Source organism: Sphaerodactylus townsendi, linkage group LG01 (assembly GCF_021028975.2).
Source record: "Sphaerodactylus townsendi isolate TG3544 linkage group LG01, MPM_Stown_v2.3, whole genome shotgun sequence".
NCBI lineage: Eukaryota > Metazoa > Chordata > Lepidosauria > Squamata > Sphaerodactylidae > Sphaerodactylus > Sphaerodactylus townsendi.
In genome coordinates, this window is record NC_059425.1 from 23234059 (window position 1) to 23240545 (window position 6487).

Below are 6487 nucleotides of genomic sequence, written 5' to 3' on the forward strand. Positions count from 1 at the left end.
GGTGTGGCGGTGTGGAGGCAGACGTTGGCGAGGATGCACCAGTTCACCAGGCTCTTTCCCCCCTTGCTACGCCTCTGCCCAACATTATGTGTGGAAATCCTGCTGGGGCAAATAATACCCTGATATTTCAGGTCAGGAAAATGACGCAAGATAGTTCCCCCCACCCACCCCATGCCATGGTCCCAATCTAAACTGGGCTCCTGCATGCCTATGAGAATTCAGTTTGTAGAAGCTTGCAACCCAGAGAGGTAGGAATTGCTAGTCTGAGGTTGGAAAATAGCTGGAGATTTTTGGGGTACAGCCAGAAGAGGGCAGGACTTGGTGGGAGGGGAGGGACTTCAGTGGGATAACATGTCACAGAGTCACCTTCCAAAGTGACCATCTTCTCCAGGTAAACTGATCTCTGTCGGGAGATCAGTTGTAATCTTAGGAGATCCCCATCCAGAACTTGGAGTTTGGCCACCTTACAGAGAGGACAAGAGGCAAACGTAACATACAGTTAGGCCCTCATGACAGCCTGCAGACCTGCACTGCAGGGTCTCTAGAGAAAGGTCACTAGCTACTCAAGATCCCCTTTTTAACTGGAAAGGCTGGAGAGTCAATTCAGGATCTTTGGTGAGCAAGGAAAGTGTGGTGTTACTGAACGACAGATTTGTGGCAGACAGAGTGTACTTACTTGGTGCTGAGTTGAGAGTGCAGTCTGTCCATGCTTGGGGATCTCCTTGTCTCCATCACCTTAAGCCTGATTTATGCACTCAAAAGACTGACGTGACAATAGGGTGGTGGCATGCGGAGATGGCAAAACAGTTTGTACCACTTCAGACTAAAGGAGGAGGATCACAGGGAGTCACAGCTTGGAACTTTCCTCCGAGTTAAAAATTCACTGACGGTAGAAAACCAGCACAGCATGCAAAGGGGCGTGGTAGAAGTGTCCTTCTGCATGCTCTGCTAATTTTCTGTTTGCATGGAGTTTTCTATGTGATGGTACTTTCAAAGCTGGAATCCATCATCTGTAATCGAAAGTGGTAGAGGAAGAAGAGTTTGGATTTATACCCCCTTTCTCTCCTGTAAGGAGACTCGAGGTGGCTGACAAGCTCCTTTCCCTTCCTCTCCCCACAACAGACACCTTGTGAGGTAGGTGGGGCTGAGAGAGTTCTGAAGGACTGTGACTAGCCCAAGGTCACCCAGCAGGAATGTAGGAGTGCGGAAACACATCTGTAGGAGTGCGGGAACACATCTGTTTCACCAGAAGAGCCTCAGGTGGAGGAGTGGGGAATCAAGGGCACCTTCTGCACACGCAAAATAATGCGTTTTCAAACCACTTTCACAACTGTTTGCAAGTGGATTTTGCCATTCCGCACAGCTTTAAAGAGCACTGAAAGCAGTTTTAAAGTGCATTATTCTGCATGTGAGGAATGAGCCAAACCCAGTTCTCCAGATTAGAATACACCTGCTCTGGTACAGTCCAATTGACGGACTCCATATCTACCATGTCTCTCTTGTGTATCTATAAACCAGGCCTTTGTAAGAAATCACATTCTGGGACCAGCTCTGCTTTGGGTTCTTTTCCTATAAAGCTTCTCCATGGAGTTCTTTCTGCCTGTGTACGGCTTACGTTGACCGAGGACACAGATGGCTACACTTCAGTTCTGGTACCTCTTTGTTCTTGGAATGTCTTGTTCCAGATTCTACATTTCACACGCAGTCTGTCGTCTGACTCTTATGGGCCTGAGAAGAAAAGCTGACCTCACACATTCAATAGCAGAGTGAGCCTTAGCCAGTGTAATTTATTTCAGCACAGTCTCTGTGCATAGAGTGCTGTCAAGTTGCAGCTGGCAACCCAGTAGGGTTTTCAAAGCAAGAGACTTAACAGAGGTGGTTTGCCATTGACTTCCTCTGCATAGCAATCCTGGTATTCCTTGGTATTCCCTCATCCAAGAACACTGTAGTTGCTACCTGGTCTATATAAAAGGGTTGCCATCACAAGGTTGGGAAATTCCTAGAGGTTTGGGGGTGGAAGTTGGGTGGGTTTTGGAGAGGTGAGAGACCTCAGCAGGGTATAATGGCATAGAATTCACCTTGCAAGGGAGCCGTTTGCTCTAGCACAGTGATGGCGAACCTTTTAGAGACCGAGTGCCAGGGACGGAGCAAGGGAAAACTGTGTCCAGGGCACATGTGCGCTTCGCGACCCTGCAACACCCCGTCTGCCCCTGCCCTGCCCTGGAACATCCCAAAACACCCCCGTCGCACCCCCTGGAATGCCCTCTCCATGCCCGCATAGGGGCACGTGCCCAGTGCGTTGCGCACCCCTCGCCCTCTTGACACCATGCCACTGCTGAGTGCCCAAACTGGGGCAATGGCGCACGTGCCCACAAAGAGGGCTTTGAGTGCCACCTCTGGCACTTGTGCCATAGGTTTGCTACCACTGCTCTAGCAGAACAAATCTCTGTAGGCTGGAGCTCAGATGTAATTCCAGCAGGTCTCCAGGCTCCACCTAGAGCAGGGGTCTACAACCTGTGGCTCTCCAGATGTCCATGGACTACAGTTCCCATCAGCCCCTGCCAGCATGGCCAAGTGGCAGGGCTTATGGGAATTGTAGTCCATGGACATCTGGAGAGCCACAGGTTGCAGACCCCTGACCTAGAGATTGGCATCCCTACATGTAACCTGATGCATAGGAGACAGAGGAAGGAACAGCTGTGGGGTAGACGTGGACAGGTACAGGAATATGGGAGTTCCTGTTTACAGTGAAGGAATCACGGATTTGTTTTCTTCATTTATTTTAAGCCTTGCCAGTAAGCGTAGCACGCCAACGAAGGTTTTTTTTTTTAAGACCCGCTATGCCCAGAGGAAGCCCTGTGTGGAAGCCAAATAACCTGGCCTTTTTCATTTCCTGGTTAGATTTGCTTTATTTCCACTGGTCCGTCCCCGTATTTCACGTTCTTGGTCTTCCAAATTGGTCAAGAATGTCGTCCAATGGTTACTTCCTAAGGCTATTCCTATTGTCTCATCTCTATCTCAACTCTGACCTTACTCTTGCCTTCTTAAGATACTGTGACTTATTATCAGTGTTAGCCATGACCCGGATGGCCCAGACTGTCCTTATCTTGGGAGTTAAGTAGGGCCAGCAATGGTTAGTAAGTGGATGCGAGACCACCAAGGAAGTCCAGGGTCTCCATGCTGAGCAGGCAATGGCAAACCGCCTCTGAATGTCTCTTGTCTTGAAAACCTTACAGCAAGGGTCTACAACCTATGCCCTCCAGATGTTCATGGACTACAATTCCCATCAGCCCCTCCCAGTATGGCCAGTTGGCAGAGCTGATAGGAATTGTAGTCCATGAACATCTGGAGGACTGTAGGTTGGAGGCACCTGACTTACAGAGTCACCATGTCAGCCACCTGATGGCACTTTCCTCCATCAAAGTCCCCTCTCATGGTTCTCCCCTCTCCTCTGGGTCCGATGGCAGGTAAAAGGCAGCTAAGCCCCATTTTCACTGTGAATTTTGCCAGCCCTGGCTTAGGAAATAGCTGGAATTTTTACAGATAGATCTCAAAGGGTTTGGGGAGGGAAGAGAAATCAGTGGTGGTTAAGAGCAGGTGCATTCTAATCTGGAGGAACCTGGTTTGATTCCCCACTCTGCCGCCTGAGCTGCGGAGGCTTATCTGGGGAATTCAGATTAGCCTGTGCACTCCCACACATGCCAGCTGGGTGACCTTGGGCTAGTTACAGCTCTTCGGAGCACTCTCAGCCCCACCCACCTCACAGGGTGTTTGTTGTGAGGGGGGAAGGGCAAGGAGATTGTAAGCCCCTTTGAGTCTCCTACAGGAGAGAAAGAGGGGATATAAATACAAACTCTTCTTCTCTTCTTCTTCTATAATGCCATAGATTCCACCTTCCAAAGCAACCATTTTCTGCAGGTAAACTGAACTCACCTGGAGATCAATTGTAATCCCAGCAGATCTCCAACTACCATGTGGACTTTGTAACCCTACTCACTGGCCAAGATCCTCAACTCAGACCCCACCAATGGAGATCATTTGGGGCTTAGGCTTCTTGGTTCCTTCCTCTTGTGCTGCCACCAGGTGAGCATAAGCAAAGCAGATGCCATTGGGATGAGGCAACAGGTGAGCCCACAACCATCCCTGTCACTATCGCTGGCCAGATCTAAGGGTCCACTTAATTTAGCTTGCTCCTCAACTAAATTAACAGATCATCCTGCTCCTGCCGATCCATCCCTGCTCTCCAAACCACCTTGAACCATTGCGTGAAAGAAGCTGAAAGGAGTTAGACGTCTTTTAGTAGGAGATTTGGCAGCGGGAACAAAAAAAGCATCCCTTTCAACCTCTTTCCTCTCCAGATCTGGTTGAAATATTTTTGTACTCTTAAACCGACTTTTGACATGAGCCCCTGCAGGGGTGGAGAGTGTATATTCCTGGTTATGTTGGGAATCAGGTCGTCTGTGACTCTCCCACCATTCCAATTGTATCATTCAGTAGCACTGAGAGCTTGCAAGCTCTGTTTGCACAGGGCCGGCGTGCCTCTGGAGGCAGCCGGTCTTTCTTCCTTCCCTAGGAGGAGGTCTGCCTGAGTCACTCCACACCTCTGCAAACTCTATTCATCAAGTAGCTTTTAAGCTTCAGCGGCTGATTATCGGGAAGAGAGGGCAGGGTCCATAAATCTTGTAAGGCTTGCAATCTGCGGGAATGCAACTTTCTTCTTTTTAAGGTGCACAGCTGGGATAGATGGGGCTATTTCTGTGCATAATATCATGGCCTGCGATTCTTCTGCTGAACAAATGAAATATACTCTCAAGATTGAAGCAGGCAGACCGGATTTACCATTTGCCAGGCCCCATTTGGCAGGGATAGGCCTGGCTTTCCGATGTCTGTCCCTGAGAAATCACTGGTTTTGTTTGCCTTTGAGGGCGATGAGAGGTACCCTTCGAGGAATTCTAGAAGGAGGTGGAGATAAGAAGAAGAAGAAGAAGAAGAAGAAGAAGAAGAAGAAGAAGAAGAAGAAGAAGAAGAAGAAGAAGAAGAAGAAGAAGAAGAAGAAGAAGAAGAAGAAGAAGAAGAAGAAGAAGAAGAAGAAGAAGAAGAAGAAGAAGAAGAGTTTGGATTTATATCCCCCCTTTCTCTCCTGTAGGACACTCAAAGGGGCTTACAATCTCCTTGCCCTTCCCCCCTCACAACAAACACCCTGTGAGGTAGGTGGGGCTGAGAGAGCTCCGAGAAGCTGTGACTAGCCCAAGGTCACCCAGCTGGCATTAGTGGGAGTGTACAGGCTAATCTGAATTCCCCAGATAAGCCTCCACAGCTCAGGCGGCAGAGCTGGGAATCAAACCCGGTTCCTCCAGATTAGATACATGAGCTCTTAACCTCCTACGCCACTGCTGCTCCTGGAAGCAGTTTGGGAATTGCCTCTGCACACCCAAATGTCCCACTATAAGATTCTGTAAACCATTAGGGCAGGAGTCTGCAACCTGCGGCTCTCCAGATGTTAGCATGGGCTGATGGGATTTGTAGTCCATGAACATCTGGAGAGCCGCAGGTTGCAGACCCCTGCATTAGAGTCTTGAGCAGCCCATCTGTGCCACCACCAATTGCTTCTCTCCCCTATTGACAGATTTTCAGCTGCTCTCAAATTTCTGTGCCCCCTGAAGCACACTCAGGAACAAGCAAACTTACAGCACAGAACCCAACAACCTGAAAGCTCACAACTCTTTCCACTGCAACGGGCTGATGCATCGCAAGACTGTCGGGCTGAGCCTGTTGCTGACGGGAAGGGAGTCGTTGTAGTCCTCAAGAAACGTGCAGGCCAGCGGAAACCAGCCACCACCTATGAGAAGATCACGATCAACAAACATGCGCGGGCCACGCTCAACAGCCTCCGCCACATCATCCGCAAGAACAATGACCGCAAGGACCTGCGCACGGCTGCCCTGCATCGTGCCAGCGCCATTTTGCGCAGCCAGAAGCCTGTGGTGGTGAAGAAGAAGCGGGCCCATACTACCAAGACTCCTTAAAAGAGTTGCCAGATTATTCAATAAAGGATTGGAACCAGAACATAAGCTTTTAACTGATATGGCTAATTGCATACTGGGTTTTTTTGTACTGTTTTATTTGATTTACTGACGTGCGCTGCCCTGAGCCCTGTTGGGAGGGAGTAGGTATGAATGCCCCCACCTGAGGCCATCTGTAACGAACTTGCCCCACCCTGAAGGGCTGGTGTACAGCATGCCAAAGGGAGAAGGCCTTAGCAACAGCCAGAAAAAGAAAAAAAGGCTCCACAAGGAGAGAACCGACCTGATTGGCTGAAAAAGGTCCAGTAACGTTTGGCAGGAGCTTGGGGGTTTTAAAAACTGCCCAGACCTATCTAGTCTGCCTTGCCCTGTGTGTATCACCAGAATCACCAGTCTGGGAGAAGCCAGTCCAGAGGCAGTGAAGCCATATTAGGACTAGTGGGAGAGAGGGAGGCCAAGTGTGC

General features: G+C 49.5%; 1 pseudogene; it reads left to right on the top strand.

Moving 5' to 3' along the window:
• Window positions 1-4027: 4027 nt before the first annotated feature.
• LOC125436998 lies at window positions 4028-6071 on the top strand (annotated as a pseudogene).
• Window positions 6072-6487: the final 416 nt, after the last annotated feature.